Source organism: Nomia melanderi, chromosome 5, assembly GCF_051020985.1.
Source record: "Nomia melanderi isolate GNS246 chromosome 5, iyNomMela1, whole genome shotgun sequence".
NCBI lineage: Eukaryota > Metazoa > Arthropoda > Insecta > Hymenoptera > Halictidae > Nomia > Nomia melanderi.
Window position 1 is genome coordinate 9,060,622 of NC_135003.1, and position 18,553 is coordinate 9,079,174.

The following is an 18,553-nucleotide window of genomic DNA, read 5'->3' on the forward strand; positions in this document are numbered from 1 at the left end:
ATAAATCACACAATGTTCTTTTTATTTCGAACCGTTACAGCTGTTTATTTTTTATGCAACGTTACATATCATCGATTTTGGACTTCGGTATTGTTGTATTTGCTCTGTGGAGAAAGGAAGCTTCTGTAATATATGTTCCTTTAGCTAAACGATGGATTAAATTTCTATGCAAATTCGCAATTTCAAAGACTGATGAAAATAGAAGTTAGATGAAAACATGTTTTCACAATACCAAATGTGCTGTTACGTGCGACCCTGAACGATCACGTGCTGCAACTTGACAGACGCTGCATCAAGCGATTCCTCATTGCGTTGCTACCCAAAACACGGAAGATTCCACGATTCCCCCGATGATTCGTTACTCCACTCTTTTCAACAGCGACGAATATAAAAACCACGTGACCACAAAACGCTAGATAATCGCTGTTCTATTAAGTTAATAGACGTCTCCGCAACAGAGACTTTTGTTCCATTGAGCCCCTGTATCCGGATCCCGGACCATCTCCTCATCTGCACAGCTGTGGCATAACAGTGCAAAGGTAAAAGGCATTGAACAGTCACCTTACAACCCTGTTCATCCTACTAAGGTAGGTACTAGATACATTCTTCAAATTTTACGTGCCTCTTCCAACCACAACAAAATTGCCTCCCTTCCATTTCACTCCTAAACAAATCACCCAAACTCATCCATAGAACCTACCAGTACCCGCGAATGATCCAAGTCAATTCGGAAATTGTCAATTCTCAACCCTGATGAAATAAAACAATCGCGAATAACGAAGTGACTCGCCGCGCGGAATCCAGCTTCGTACCCAACAATCGCGCGGCGAGGAGCGAACAAGATGCTCGAGCCGATCCAGGCAGGCAGCGCTGCCCACGTCAGCGTAAAGCCCGAAATCGTTGGAAATTAAATTTTTCCCCGGCGGTGCCCCGACCACACGGGCCACAAATTCATAAGATTCAATATGCTACGCGAGCGAGCAGGTTGCCAGGCTGGGATGGGGCGGACTCTGCGACGATGTTAGTGGGGTTGCCGGGAACTGGCGGGTAGACTGCCAGCGCGGCCGGCGGAGGGACGGGGCCGCGGGGAAGGCCGCAAACAGGGTACGTTTTATAGTTTACATCGAATACGTGCCCTTCCTCCGCAGGGCCTCGCGAGACCAGCTACTTTTACACATACTCTTTCCTCTGCTACTCACCCCTCGGTCTCCGGCCCCGCCTGTCCCTGCGTCGCTGCATGTTTACCCCCGCGATATATATGAACTAATATCACGTGGCACGTGATGCCAACGCAGCGGCACTCGTGCGCCGAACCCCCGCACCCTTCACTCTCTCTCTCCCATTCTCTTGGACGTTCTTCCCCCTCGTTCCCCTCACTATTGTGAATTTTGAGCATCGAAGACGCCGTAACACTATATCGTTCACGTGTTTTATTAACGCATTCTTGTATTGCGATTCTCGAACATGGTCTTGTCTACCGGGGTTTGTAATCGAATGGAGTTGCTACCTAGAATGATTTCGTAGACGGATGACTGTATTTGTTGTTGATACATTTTTTGAGGGTTGAGACTTTTGTACAGGTCACGGGATTAGTTGAATAGAAATTTGTTTTTGTTTATTTTTTTTTTATAGATATGATAAAACTTACTTTCGAAAATTCGATGGTACTAAGATTTACAGCATTTGAGTAACAATTTTTTCTGGATTTAGAGGCTCCAGAGGTTTAAGACTCTTGGAGGCATCAATGTCTCTATTCTGCAAAAATCCCTTCGATTAAACATTCAAAAATCGAGTTAAACGTGTTACACGAGGAAATTCCTACGAGCAAAAAAAATTTGTCGACGATATTTAAATATCTATTTCGGATTCAAATTGAACCCGGATATCGCGCTAATAGAATATCATGGATACCCCCCGTGGAGGCTGTATCAATGGATTCGCGTTTCACAAGCCCGATCGGTTTCATCGCATTAACAGCTCTGGCCGGCAGCCACCCGCCTACCCTCAATTACCACCCCTAATTTCCGAATCCAAAACAGTCGTCGAAGGAGGTCATTAATGGAAACAGGGGAATTCACTTCGATTCCGAAGCGATCACCAGCGTTCCGCGGAAACCGCTATCTCCTTTCCCCTGGCGCTCGGGTACTACAACCCCCAACGTGTTGGTTACAGCGGAAATAATGTCGGTGCACTTTGAAAGTCAGGGTGAGAGGGAGGAGGGAGAGGATGAGGAAGAAGAGGGCACGGAGGGTACGCAAAATAACGGCAAGGTTGAGGGTGAAAGGAGATGGTGAGAGAGGGCTGACGAAGGGATCGACCCAGAGAGAGAGAAAGACGGCCGACGAAGGGGTAAGAGGTGGAGGTACTCGGAACAGGGGCGAGAATATTGGTTGACTTGTAATACCGAGAGTGGAGGAGGCAGGGACCCGGCGAATATTAAATATATTATTACATTCATTCTCATTTCCCTTTTAGTCCCGGTTATCCCCGTTCGCTCGCAACACCGTAGTAACGTCTTCGAGTGCGGCGCGTGCGTGAACAATGGTTTAACTGCTTGTAATCATAAATGAAAACGGGAGTTAACATGTTGCAACAGTTTCGTTCGTTCTAGACGATCTGACTGTTGGTGATTAATATGCTTTTGTTTCACGGAATGATAACATTGTGGGTGGAAAACGTGAATCAACAGCTTTTGCTTTCGAAGCGCCGGCAATGGGAACGTAGGAAAGTAACGTTTCATAAATTTAGCGTGTAGGACAACCAAAATATTGTCCTTGTCATGTTTAATTGTATTCGTAAATTTGTTTAATATTCTTAATATTTAATATTTAATTGCACTTGCAATTCTTCAAGATTATAAGCGCCATTGAAAGATCATAACCTTCAAAGATAATATCTATGTTAATGCTGTAAATTTTGTTTCTCTGGGGTTATTCTTTTCCAAGTGATAATACCAATCAATTGAACTCTGTGACCGAGTAATAAATTTGAACTGGATACAAAAATACTGTTATATAATGCTGCCGATCTGGACCCAATAAGGAAGATTGCAACATCCGCAACAAGGAGGCCAGAAGTACAACGGATTCGTCGGGAGTGTGTATTCGGCGCAAACACATAATCGAGGGTATTAAACGTAATTAACTACCCCCTGCGAGCGTGCGGTGGGGATACACGGACGTAGGGTCCATCGATATATCGATCGATCGGCTCGAGCACGTAGACGGTAAACGTGTAGCGGAGGCCCTTTCCATTAGCGTACCAGCAGCGTACCACACTATCGTCCCTCTTTTACCTTTGCCCGTCCCAATACCCTTTGTTTTCCCTCATGGGAAACACATCCGCTCCTTTCTAATTGTTTTACCTCTTCCTATCGATCTACTTCCATAAAGCGAAGGTTACTCACCAATCTTTGACGTGGACCCTCTTTCGCCCTCACTTTCTCCCTCTTTTTTCTCTCCCTCTCTGTGTGGGGTTTTCCTTCTTCCTCCCGCCAACCGGACGCTGTACTCTGAAACTAAAACGAGATGACATGGTTATGCTTTACTACGCTTGTTGCATAGATGAAAAGTAATCACGAATTATTCGATCGATTCTAATAATCGTGTCAATCGGTTCACGCGGAATTGAATTATTAAGGTACGAGTGATTACCCCATTCACTGCCAGCATTTCTTTCAATAACAGTCGCTGTGTTTACAGTGTTTTATTAAATGAAATGTATTGTCTTTACAAAATACAAATAATCAAAGGATAAAATCTGCGCGACTTCCTGCACATTATACCCTGTGTTACAATATTAGATAAAAACACACGTAAGAGTAGTTTACTCTTCTTTGTACAACATATGAAACATTAATTGTCGCAAATATGCGACGCTGATAACGAAGCTTTGTTGACTAACACTTGATAATATTAATGTTCTCTCGTTGCGTTAATTTTTATTGTATTCCATTATTTCGTTCGATGTCGTGAGAATGTTTCCAGGACAACTCTATAACGATTATCTAATATCAATGTTCTGGTTCTAAAATTTATGGATAAATTTCATGCAATCACTCTGTACTATTACAGGAGTGAAAATAAATGATATTATAAAGCAATATTCATAACATAGTACCCAATCTTCAAATTTCATTTAAGTTATTCTGAGCCTTGCCATCGTCCTCGAATTGAATTTCGCCGGTAATCAAATTCGAACGGCGCAACATAATTAATAAGGCCGTCAGTGTCCCGTCGATATTTCCAAACCGGTCGATAATACTATATATTATCAGATGTAAAGACAGTGTCAAGACTCTCGTTTCGTTCGCGAGGCGTCTGGTTAATTTGTAAAAGCGATCCGGTGGATGTATTTCAGGAGGAGGCAATCGGCTTCGATAGGCACCGGTGCGCCTTGTTTACGGCGAGGCAATCAGCTTAAGAGGAAAGCGTGCTCAAATGAGAGACGATTGCCTCAACAAATGTCAGTCCGTGCAACCGGCTAATGTCTGGGAGCGGCGCGGCAAATGATCCAGGCGAGTACCATTGGGCAATGCTAGACGATGTTTGTCTAAAAACATGTTCCATCGTTTCTAAGTGGTTCTTTGCTCTCCTTACGTTCCCGGCCCGGGAGTCTAACTTCGCAATTTAGCCAAATAAGTAACTTTCATCTGAACTACGAGCATTAGGGGTAGTTTCTTTTGATTCATAGTATAGATATAAATATAACCAAGTATCTCCTTAAGAAGAGATTCGCATAACTTGAATTCAGTGTTCTCTCGCGCTGCTAGTAGTAATGTTTGCGGAAGAGTAAGTTCCGCAAAATCGATAAACATTGCATTTCGTTATAATTATTAATATATATCAATAATGTGCACGCGTATATTAATAAATAATTGATTACTTTCGTACCAAGAGTTCAATGTAGACTAAATTTAATATAAGCTAAGACACTTAGAAATATTTCATAGAATGGAATAAAATGCCAGAAAGCAATCAGATTAATCGACACATTCGATGTACATGCACGTTAAAGTCCGAATTTAAATGAAACTTAAATAAAAGCTCCGTTAGTCTTTAATAAAACTGTTTACCGCGCCGAATTTGGCAAGCAGAGAGCCCTACGAATCTCATAAAAATCAATAACACCGTACACGGTGCTTGACTTTGTAAGTACCTTTATTTTACCGCGTTTTGCAGGTTAGGAGGAGCTATAAATGCATAAACATCCGCAACGTGCCCATAAAATTCGAGCGGTCAGGGAGTGTAGTGGACAATTATTACGACCGTTGATATACCTCGCATCTCTCATCTTTCGAAAAACAGGCAATAACGGCGAGCAAGCTCTGGATACGTCTCGGCAAATAAATGATACCGATTCCGGTCGCGGTAGTGGTGGGGGTGGCTAATTTTACGAGTTCCGTTGTATCTTGTCCAGAAAACTGTACGAACTTCCCAGTTAAAATCGTCGTGACCCATATACGGAGTCCACGGTTACAGCGACGAACGGAAAACCTCGTGAACGGAAAAAGGGAATCGTCGAAGGGGTAGGGAATATTTAAACGAATTCCTATCGGCGCGGCGCCGGGCCCAGACTCCCCGCGTAATTGAGTCCCGGGCGTAAAGCTACAATTACCACGGCTAATACAAGTAATAATCATTACGAGTGATTTAGGACGCGCGGAAGGAGGACAAAGCTATCACGTGTCGGCCGAGCATTGTAGCCGGCGCGCCGGAGAAAACGACGCGTAAATTTCAACCACTGTGTTGCGGGGGAATTTTCTAGGGGAAATTGCCTCTATCGCGATCCTTCGATAGTCTTAATGAACCTCTTCGTTATTTCATTACCGCGAACGTGGTTCGGATGTAAATGAGAGTTTTTGCGCATAATCGCTAGCTCGCGCGCGCGCGCACACGCGGGCGCACGCCGGCGACCGTAGATTGGAAAGCCGGCTGAGACGTTGAAATTAATTTTAGATTGATGACTTTTTTCAATCGGTCCCGAGAGAAGTTACGTGTAGTAACTTCCTGACAATGTTTTACGATAGTATAAGGATTATTGCGCCGGGTTATATCCTCGGCCGTTAATGATAATTGTGATGTTTAATTGAATATTAATGGGACCGTTTTGCAGATAAACTTATTGGGCGAATGTAATTTGCGGAGCTTGGAAATGTTAAAATTAATATCAAATTAATAAATTCCTTCGGCTGGTCTAATGAATAAACCGAAAGATATTTATGCTAATGCACGTTTTTAAGGACTACTTTGATGAAAATATGCACTTACAGCGAATTATTCGGTATAAAGCCCATTCAAATGAAACTTTTATCGAGGCAATAAACTTCTATTTAATTCCCAAGTGAATGGATTTTATTCGGTAACGGTTACCGTAAACGCATAAAGATCCACAGTTTGCTAATAAGCGTGGCGATTTGTTGGAAAAATGATCGAGTCGTAAACGTTCGCATCCAATGCTGATTTATTCGCGAAGAATGATGTTTGGCGACAGAAATCGGAAAATTCTAGTAAATTGAACGAAAATTACGATAAACTTCTAACCTACATTAGTATACATAAACCATGAAGAGCAAACAATACTAACTTTCTTAAACTCTATTAAAAACCTTATCAAATATTACAATAGCCAATAATCATAAATGAAAGTTGTGTAAATTAGTAGAACACTAACAATTACCAGATTGAAGAATACAGGCGCGATCGAATGCAGAATAGAAACGAATAAATTTTCCTCGTCTAATAATCCATCAACTGAAGCCCGTACTCAACACCGCCAGACCCTAACTCATTGACCTTTTCCTCACTGCATTTCTCGAAACGAATGATGTATCGGGTGTCATCGCGAAGATCACCAATAAGCCCAGAAATATGACCCACTTCCATCAAACCGGATGCTTCTTTGCCAACATATGTTTCCGTTAATGAAAACGAATGGCGGGAACCACGAGACCCGTCGAGCAACCTATTAACGAGCACCGACTTTCCTCGCGCCGATTCTAAATCACTGTCACTCGATTACATGCGCGATTCGTCCGATGCGGTTTCTAATCGAACGCAGCGGTATCCTTACCGCTCGCTCGCTCGCTATCTAGCGTGATGGTGTCTACTCTGGCCAGAGTCTCACGAGCGTTCAGACAACGGACGTTACGATAGATGTCAATTATGATATTTGCCAATGTTACTAACTTTAAGGAGGTATACCACCTAGAGGCGTCCTAAATATAGATAAACTTTAGGAACTTTTTTGTTAATAACTATCAAGCGGAAACTTTTGACTTTTTCCGGCTGTATAACTGTAACCTTCAGCTTTATATTTATATGCTTTTCTAAGCTGAAATGTTACAAAATCGCGTAATTATTAGCTAGCTTCGGTACCCCTTTTCGTTAAACATCCATCGTTGGCCGACTCGATTGCAAACAACTGAAACATCCGAAGACAACAATTTTTTAGGATTCATAAATAGAAATATATTATCTAAAATGAAGCCTACGGATTCTCGCAATGTAGTTTCGTAACTACAACTTTTTCGTATCAGTGCGTATCAAGTATCCATTTTTATTTTGTTAGAACGGACGTCAGTTTGTTATATACTCGTGTGACAAGTTTCATAAAACGAAAAAAGAATGCAACTACATTCGTATCGAATGTTCAACGCACGTCATAGCAATCGTCGACGTTCCCTGCGTTATACGCATGTTATATTTGACGGACGTTGCTCGTGTTATTCTATGTGAAATAACAGTAACTCGTCTCATATGTGATACGATTTCTTATCGTTGTGAGATACCTTTCAATGTTATTTCGAAAATGCCATTAAAAAATGAATCCGTACATAGGAAAAGGTCATACACAACGATAGTCGATACCTCGACGATTAAAAACAACGAAAGTATTAATCTGTTATACTATAAGGTAACATAACAAAATGATATTAGTTATGAAATTACCTAATACACATGTTACAACGATCTTGTTAGGCTGCATTTACATCACAGCTACGATACTGGATAACAGTGTCGATAAGAACAAAGCGCAGAAATATGTTGCGTTGTCCGACTATAAAAATGTTTGAGTAAGTTACGATCATCGATTTGAACGTCAATATGTACGATTTCTTTGCTCTGGTATCCTCCTTAATAGATATAGAAAAATGAATTGAGATACTTATTAGACCTATTATATGGACTGAACAATTGAAACCATATGGTTATCACAGCTTCACTGTAAACGCGCCAAAGGGAACGATCTCGAATAGGGTTTATCAACGCTACAGTCGACGGTCCCTTCGCTATCGAAGCTGCAATGTAAACACAGCCTTAGCATCCGTCATTTCGACGTTCGTGTCACTCCGGCCTTATTAGTGCGGAATCGACGCGAGGAACACTGTCAGACCGATCGGGAGATGCCTGGTCGATTGGAATTCATAGGGTATCGCGCGAACTTTCGAACTTCCCCTGCAATTTCCCCTGCGCGGCTAGGAGCGGACCGACGCGTGGAACGGAAGTGCGGGGACGCGACCCAGCGGAAATCGCGACGAAAATTGGTCGAGCGCGGCTTCCACGGGATCCCGCTCCGGCTCGACCGCTGAAAAATCGAGGTTCGTTAGATCGATGAACCGAGACGTACGAGAGAAACGCGAGGAATATGTGGATCTTTAGTATCATTTCGTAATCGATTATGGATTTATAGAAATTTATGGGAAATTTGAAGGTACAACGTTTTATAAGATGTACATGACAAAAGAAGAAAATATGTTAAAAGTATTTAAAGCGCGGTGCTTCTTTGTAATATTTGTTAAATAAAACCATTCTCTATTGTTATGTTGTTTCTTCGATTATGTTCTTAAAAGTTTAATTTCACGTAAAAATAGTGTGGGTAATAATTTTTTAATATATCGGACTAAATGTCCGTATCCGTGTTTCTTGTGCAATGTTTTCGATCCATTTGGAGTTTTGCATAGTTATCTTTAAGGATTAAGATTATTAGAGATTAGAGAAAGTTGATATGAAGACCTACAACTGTAATTAGAAAAAATTGTATTGCTGATTTATAGCGACTGTTGAGCGTTTGGTTTATTTAAAATTTTGTAATTCACGAATTAATATAAGTAATAACATATTTGAACGGGGCATGACACTTAATCTGGTTACTAAATACGCTCAACTTTCCCTCGAGATCTAATTTCTAATGTTGATGTTAACACATTGATTGCTAAGTGAAGGGGCGTCATTTTCCGCTCGTTGCATATAGACCGTTACATATTACTACGTTTATTATATACTTACAGAATAAGTTATGTCATATAATAACATTAAAACCGAAATAATTATTATCTTCGCGAGGAGAAATAGTAACGCATAACATATGTTATAAAGTGAAACGCAAATAAACCATACTGAACCCATTTGAATACTGAACGATAAAAGAAACATACAACATTTCTTCTTACAGTACATTATCAATATTATACCAAAACAGAAACATTTAAAACAGAATACTTTATTTTCTTTCGTATATCCGTGAATACCGAAAACATTTACGTGTTCTACCTTCCATAAACTAATGTGAAAATAAAAATTTCATCCTACAAATGACCGACTTGCAAATCAAACCAGCGTAACATAAATAACGTACACAGTAACCTAACAAAATTAAACTACACAAAGAATAAATACAAATTTCATTTTAACAAAAGACTGGTAATACAAGCGAAAGATTTTTCACCTAAATTTTCAAGTCACCCATAACTGTGTCGAAGCGTCGCTTTCAAAAGAGAAACACCTAGCAATCTACGAATCGGTAACCACGGGCTAAAAAGAATCTCCTCTGCGAGTCGTGCGGGTGGTACTAAACGGGTAACGGAAACCAGTGTATCTTTGAATGATTCCGCTTCGGTTTTCGATTGGGTCTCGCAGGCACGCGCTTGATTTCACGCCGGCGGATATCCCGGTGAAATCCGATAAACCGCAAAAGGCTATTTGTTAGAATGAAAAAATCACTTCCTCGTGCCGGGCCGCTGATAAACCCGCCGACGGATCGTATCACCGGCCGCGATACGTCAAAACAGAAATGGCGTGAATTCAATATCCCGATTTCGAACTACGCCCGGCATATGCGCCGCTCGCCGCCCCCGCAACACAAAGACTCTCTCCTCCCTCCCCGACCCTCGGTGCCGATCTACGTTTCGCGCCTTTCCCAGCAGTTTCTCCGTTGCCCGTCCTCTACCGTTCGTTCTCTTACCCAATCGCAAAAATTCGAACGCGGCCGAAGGGGATGGAGAAAAAAAAGTTGTGGGTATATAAAAAAGGGAAATGCACGCGAAGCGACGCGTGACGGAAAACCGAGAACCGGCGGGGATCCGGAGAACGGAACTGATGGCGCGGCTAACCGTGAAGTTACCGATCAGCATCGGTAATCCCGTTTATAATCGGCCGATTCCGCATCGAAATGTTGGATATCGATCGATCTCTACGACACGAAACGCTCGGAATTAATATTACTGGATTGCGGATGGGTGCGGATTTTTAGGACATTTGGAAGCTCAACACTGCAAGGAATTGCAAACCGTAAGAGAGAATGTATAAAATATTCGATGCACTGTGATATTTCTAATGTTTCTTAGAAAAACGCTCTGTTATTTGGTTTTTATCGAATTATATTCTTTAAGGTTTTCATTTGCATGATGATTTGCAATGTGGATGTTACACTGGATATTATTTGCAGTATCCGATCTTTTGGTGAACGAAATATGAATGAATGTTTGAGTTTTTGTATAATTGAAGTTCACGTGATTGAAGAAAAATGGTTGAAAAATAATTACGCGTTTGTTTTTTATTTTTCATTTTTTGATTAATTGTGAATATTTTTGACTAGATCGAATGTCTTTTCATTGTTTTGACGCGGTATAAGAAATATTAGAACCTCATTCCACCATCCTCCCATTCCTAAGACTTCCCACGATAAAACTGAAGGCAGGAACTAACACATTAACCTTCGCGTACTCCTCTCACCCTGAAGAACAAAAATACAGCAGAAAAAACGGTAGCCTTCAAACAACGGAACTCATTAAAACACATTGTATTCATGCCTGAAGAGTGCTGTAACCATTATCTACGACAAGAGATCAGCTACAAGATAAATGGAGTCTTTAAAAAAATTATACCAAGATAAAAAGGCCATTCTTCAAAAAAGAGGTTCATCCAGCTGTATTCATTACAATACCTCGCTTAATGCCGCGTAATTTAATTCACCTATTTACGCATTAATAAAACGTTCCATTCCTAATAGCAACTGCCCCGCCATAAAATCCATGTATAAATATTATGGGAAACAAACACTTGGTCCCAGAGAAGGGGCAATAAAGGGAAGGCTCTTCCGGTTCGAGGTAAAAGAATAGAATATTGAATCACCTTTAACCCTCGGATGGGACGAGCAGATACGAGGAAGCATGGCGTCCCAGGTATTACGATATTTTCCACGAAACTGGTCGTTTATGAATGAAATTTTAACGAAATCGTGTTTTCCTTGCCATTTGCGAAGGGGAGGATGGTTAGTCGCGGCCAGAGCGTTCTTCAACGTCCAAAGATATAAATGTAGAACACCGAGGCGGAGGCGAGATTCACATCGATAGCGGGCCGAAGATCTATATCTGACAGCGGGCATAACGGATCGAGAGGGACGATCGATCACTGGGTCAGATGCGCGAGACCGACGCCGAGTCGGCTCGCCGATCCCCCGGACGAGTGACAGGCCCGACAGGGTCAGAAGTCGCGAGATTAATCGCTCGAAACGTTGAATACAAATCAGCCGTCAAATACCGCGTGAGTCGGGGACGCGACGAGTTTGTCACTCTCTTCGACTTCGTCGCCGAATCGGTGTGTACACGTGTCTCTCCCTCCTTTAGGGACGGGAATGAATTTAAACCTCGCTGTCCGTAGTGTCCGTTGCGGTTTTCCCTGCGAAGATGGCAGTGATAATTGGACTTCATTGAAATATGTGGGTATAACTTGAATAATAAAAGTTAGAAAATTATTAAGAGAAAATATTGTATTGATACTAAGGTCTCCGTGGCTAGATCGACTTTGATAGTCATTTGAAAGCTTGATTTAATGAAGTTAGCAGTGATTTTTTGTTTTTAGCCGCGTTCCAAAGGAATCAGTGAATATTTGGAGATGCTAAACGGAAACTATTAGATTTCACTTCACGAATATCACTGATAGAAACTACAAACGAGTTTAATGAAATTCTAGCTTTTTTATCGGCTTCATGTTTTATCCTTGAAATGATTGCTGATCGTAATACAACCTCGTACCTCTAGCAGTTAAACAGTGTTAAGAATGAACAAACGCTGAACTACACGAGAACAGTCTCTTAAAAAGTATCAGTTACCAGAACAGCTTCGCATAGGAACGACTTCGAACGTTTTTCTCCAGCATTTCCGAGGACAATAAGAGCAGCAGATCTCCCAGGCACCCAATCTTCCTCAAACACCTCGTTAATCTTATTTACCTCATGTTCGTTCTTACTCTTTGCTCGTATCTAGATCGTTCGACCAATTAACAAGCACACGGGGGATAGATCGTCTCGATCCGTTTTATTCACGGTGCGCCGCTGTCGTATTAGGTTTTGCAGATCGAAGGACGAGACCGTTCTCATTGTTCCAGGGGCGATTATCGGTCGCGTTAACAACCCCATTGACGCCGAGACGCTGGCCGCGCATAAATCTTGCTCCTATGAAGAAAGGTCCGGCCGTTCGCGGTCTAATCTCAGATCGATCTTTCTCTTGTCAAGGTTGGTAGCCGGCGTTGGCTACTAGTTACCACCTGCCAGCCAACAATGGCCCAATTATACTGGCCGCCTTGGCATCTCGCCGATAAAACTCTGCCGGCCACCGCGGTCGATATGAATCGTTCGCACCGGCAGATATGCCGATCCACAATACGCTTACGCTACCATTTACCGTCGGGTAATGCCAACAGGCAAGGATGCCGAACGAAAAGACTGCATAATGCCACTACTTAGCGCGTCCTACCGGCTTATGGCTTCTGTACGTGGAGAGAAAGCGAATTGTTTGGCTCACGAGGTTTACATTTTGAAACGGTGCGCTCTTATATCTTTGAATATCAAAGTTTTGTATTAAAAATAAGAAGCTACACGTTTGTATTTGAATTGATTCAACAACACAGGGGTAATGTGTGTATATATATATTATTTTTTTAATTTGTTAAAAATTATAAAGTTTGACCATTGTGTTGCAGTGGGTATAGAGAAATTTAAAGTTATTAACGTATCCAATGTTCGTTTAAAAGAAAATCGATCGTGTTGGTATTTTAATTATGTTTATTAGTATTCTATTGTCAATGAATAGAGTATGATTGAGCAAACTTTCAAACAACAGTACACGTAGTCTCTAATAAAGACTAACGAATCCACAAACAGCAATAAATTCGACTAACGCGCGAACTAATACCAGCGGATGTTTCAATAGTTCGGAAAACATTTGAATTATTAATGGTCTCCCATTCGGACGATTAAATCATGTAGCCGAAATAATCCGGTTCACGCCATTACGTTGATTAACGGACCAGACCCGGTAAGCGTTTAATCTTCGCCTAATTAGTTATTTGGCTGATTAAACATCAGCCGGCACTCCGAAAACAAAATGTCGCGTATTTCCGCCTGACGACCTCCAATTTCATTTTCAACCTCTGACCTATCTCTAACCTTAACACCGAAGTTATTCTTCTCTCCTATTAACAGAACCATTAACATTTCTCTTATTAAAAAATATACATAAAATATTGAATTAAATTCTCCAAAATTATTCAAATTTGCAAATTCCATATAATGATTTTTAAGGGAATCAACACATCGTTTAACGACTGGGGTACAAGTCAAATTTTATAATTACAAACGTGTCCGTTAATAAAGTCGAGAGATCGAATGGAGATTTAAATCTTCACACAACATTTTCAACAAAACGGAGAAATGGAATATTCAAACGTTCGGACAGTAGGTTCCCGAAATCCTCAATTTTCAACTGTATCAATTTCACTTGATGGCGTGCGATGTTATCAGCCATAGCTGTAGTTCCGTAGCTCGGTGGAGGTGGAAAAGGTGGATACACAATGTGAAGGGGAAGGAAGATGCGGTAGGTGTATAATGGAAGCATTCATAAGGGTTGGCAGGTCCTTATCACATAGATAACGACGGGGGCCAGTGCCGATACCCGCGCTCTCCTCGTTCGAGCTGCGGTTTGATAACGGATGAGGACGGTGTAGTGGTCCTTTCCGGTTCTCGGTTAGAAATCCGTCACTGTTCTGATTACTATGCTCTCTACGAGCCATAAACATTACTACCATAACACTGGTCACCGCGATGCGCAGCTAGAAATTCACCGGACCTCGCTTCCGTAACATAGTCTAGATATAATTTGAATTATGCGGTATAATTATAAACGTTCAGATTGCGCATAGTGCCTGTAAGAATAACAGTTACATTATATGTTTGCAATTCCACGATCCGAAGAATGATACATCGATAATAATTATGATTATGTTCAAATTTACCCTCTGGCAGCAACTCACCTTTACGCAGTATTGCGTGAACCGTGTACTTGTAATGTTTGTGTACAATTATTGTGTAATAAAAGCAACGCATTAATAATAATTCAATTAGCTATTGTCTTTCATAGCAAGGAACTATAGAATCATGATGTTTCGAAACCGTTGAGAATATTTGTCTTCAGTTGTAACAAACATATTTACCGTTCAATTGCCAAATTGCCTTCAACAATAATCTTCAAACACAAATACCTCTCCTCTATTTGCTCTCACAATCAAGCGTGTAATTACCACCAATATAACCAACTGCCTCGTAAATTCACACAGACACCTGTAAATAACCTACATAGACATCTCAACATTACCATCGTAAAATGAATTTACCGAAACATCTAAATCCATCTCCAAAGACGATATCATGTTACTTTAACACCTCAAAGTGTCTTTCGGATCGTAGGGTTTAACCCATTGCCCTCAGAAACTTTTCATTAGAAATATTCAATATTTTCCTATAAAATATAGACGACATTCTTCAAAACAAACTAACAAGAGGGCACACATATTGATGTATTAACTCAAATCTTCATATTATACATAAGACTTTATAATATTGCTACATCAAATCAAGTGGTAATCGATAATCACTTCTTGACTGCAAAGAATTAAATATCCAAAAGGTTCATCGAAACGAATCGCTAATTGTCTTCGAGTTTCTTCCGGTCTACACCGCGTTCACCCGCCCAGCGAGGACACCCTCCATTATCGCGCTCGTGCGGGTGCACACTCGTTTGTCATGGGTCGAAGTTTATTTTTGCGGCGGCGAGGTGAAGGGGCGCCGTCGGTGGATGCATGAGACAGGCTTGTCGAAAGGCGCCGTTAAAATGAAAGCCGTGGCTGCGGGCACGGGAGTTGGCGTAGCAAGGGAGCGCGAGCTTTCCGAAAATCCGCCTTAGTATGGTAATTGATTTAATTTGGGGGATGAATCCGCCCTTAACGAACGCACTGCCGTGATGGGGTTGGAAGGCTAAAGGGACCGTAAAAGCACCGCGCGACGTCTATTTGAGGCGAGAGACGGAACAGGCGAGAGGGAGGGAGGGCGGGAGGGAGAGAGAGAGGAGGAGATTTAGAGACGAAGGAACGTCCACGCGAGAAGACGAGCGCCTGATTACTAACGATCTGATTAATTCATGATTTTTAATTAAGGGGAAAACGCCGGACGGGGTCGGGGACGGTGCTCGCGACGTCGAAGCACTCCGTTGGTTATTTAACACTCCGCGCTAGGCGAACTTGTACGAGTAATCATTACGAACATAATTACGAAGAGTGTCGCGTAATGATTACAACCTTTTATAAGGCGACCTCCTAGCCCCCTGCCACTCCGCTACCCGTTGACGACGTCGACGACGATGGCGACGCTCTTCCTCTTTACCTTATTTCTGGAAAAAAGAAATACGCACACCGCCCGGTGAAATTAAGACCGATAGGGAGGGCGAGGGGGGTAGAAGGAAGTCCGCGCTTTCAATATTTCGCCCCGGTGAAAGAGCTTAACTGGAAATTTAGTTTTGCCTGAATACGTTAATCACGTTTCATTTATTTACCCGGCCAACCCGCGTAAAGGAACTATCCACGAGCTTTTCAGCAACGATTATTTTGCACTCAACTCACCCCCCCCCCCCTCAACTGTGTAACGTCTGTTTCAAAGTTTTGTGGGCATTTCTTGTATCTCCTAATGTGGGTTAGTGAAAGGGGATAAAATGCTTGTGATACTTGTGACGATTGTATTCGTGAACGATAATTTTCTTATTTCTTCGTGTTATTAATCTTAAATCTGCTAAAGGAGTAGATAAACGTGAAATTCAAATTCTTGAAATTTCCAGTCGTATATTCCTGATCGAAACGCTCAGCAACCCTTAAATTAAATTTTCTGTTACATCGCTGATACAATTTCGATTACATCCGAAAGCTACTGCCGCTTTAAAAACAGATGCGGGAAATATATTCTTTTTTACGACCACTCGAATTTCGTCCATGAATTCAGGGGTCGAAGTAGCGCGGAGGTGCGGAAAAAAAGGGAGCCAGATCCGTTCTCTGCAATAAAGTAACCGGCGCGTAATGTTTCACGCCATTAACCATAATTTGTCAGTAAAAGATTATCCGGGCCCGATATCGGCAGGCTTTTAGCCGGACGCATTGATATGTCGTATTTCAATAGAGCAATAGCACTCGGAGCGCGAGCGTTAACGAGAAAACATTTGTAGAACTAATTGAGGATTGTGACACCCGGCCGAAATAAATCGATCGGGCCGCGTGCGCGGCATCGTTTCAACCGCGACTTTTACAATATTTCCTTGCTACCGGCTTCCCGTTCGGGGACTCTCGACGAACTAATAGCGAGGTGTTCGACGGCGAATCGCTTCCGTTACGCGGCCCAACGCTTTTACACGTGGAATACCAAACACAGTTTATTTGCCAAAAGACAAAAATATACGGTTGCACTTTGCTTACGCCGCTAACATCGCACGAATGTTCACAAATTTGCGACGTAAGTTCATCAGTGACAAAGAAAATAACTTCCGATTTATTCAATCACTTACGAATTTATTAACTGCTCAATAGTTCATTTATAGCATTCCTAAACATACAACAAAATTACTTTTCTAATGACTCCTATGTTTACCATTTTCCTTATTGCAGTCCTGTCAACCAAACAGGATCTACCAGAATTGTGCGTACACAACACTTTACAAACCATTAACCCTCCAACCGCGGACCACGTTCGCGTTTTAAATTTATTTATAAAATATTCTCCCTTACAAAATAAAAACCCTATAATTCACTCAATTAAACGGTGACTAGTTGAAAACATTTCTATATTATAAGTAATATTACCGAGTACAATGACATCTAACAAGAAAAACGTGCAGTGGTAATAACAATTCAATTCGGTAATTCAATATCATATGTTGTTTCACTTCGTGTACTTTGCTCCGTGAAATTGTGCGGCATTCAACGTGTTAATTCAGTTTTAACCCCAGAATATTCTATAAGGTTATAACTAGTTATCATCTGACCCGTCATTTATTACTCTCATTAGTTAATCTTTATCTAATTACCAAGACACGCCTCCATATCAAATAAAATTAGCCCGCGATTCCATAACAAAGAATCAAAAACTCGCCCACGGTTGGAGCGTCACTAAATAGAATTAAATTAACAATATTGCCTTAATTTCAAATCTATGCGAGAAGATTCCAGCGAATCAACGCGGAACACTGCGAATCAATAATGTCCCCACCGGGTGCAATTAAAGGTATTAAACAACACGCGCGAAGAAAAAAAAAAAGAGTAAAGAATAACGCGAACGCAAAAAGGCCCATTCGGTTCGTAAATCAATTAACCCTGGTTCCGATCCCGAGCGAGAGCGAACTCCGCGATGCGCCGTTTCTTCTTTGTCGCGAGGTTTCCGATTTCTTGTTTCCCGTGTTTGTCCGTTCGTTTTTTTTCCCACCCCCATCCGGCCCCTCAGCCCGAACCGTTAAAAGCGTCGGGGTTGGGCGGGCCGCTCTCAATCGCGCCGCGGCGTTACAAACACACGGCCGCGAGCCACGTCGAATGCGATGAATCGGATAATTAATCTGTGCGTTGCCCGCCGTCGCCGTCGCCCCGCCGCGCCACGCCCGCGCCGCGGCTGTTTCTCACTCTTCCCGGCTCGCGATATTTGTTCACGAGTTCGTTGGCAAAAGCCACTTTAGCGATTATTTTCCACTCAAAAAAGCCCATAGAATAAACCCGGCGGAGATGGACGGGCTACGCGAGAGAGATGGCCCGGTTTAATATTTTTTAATTGCGTCGTCGCGCCGTGCCGCCCCGCGCTGCGCCGGTTCCGCGGCGTGGCGGGCCGGGCGCTGACTCCGATCTCCCGATCCCGAAGCGGCCGGCTTCATCGCCGGGCACGTAATTAAACTTTATGTTCAGCTGTCATATTTGCA

General features: G+C 42.1%; 1 long non-coding RNA gene across 1 annotated transcript in view; it reads right to left on the reverse strand.

The window, feature by feature from the left end:
* LOC116430821 (uncharacterized) overlaps positions 1-18,553 on the reverse strand; it is a 152,302-nt gene that overhangs the window by 38,591 nt on the left and 95,158 nt on the right. Inside the window, exon 4 of the long non-coding RNA XR_012998559.1 lies at positions 3,407-3,517. This is a non-coding gene — a long non-coding RNA (uncharacterized LOC116430821). The remainder of the gene's footprint in view (positions 1-3,406; positions 3,518-18,553) is intronic.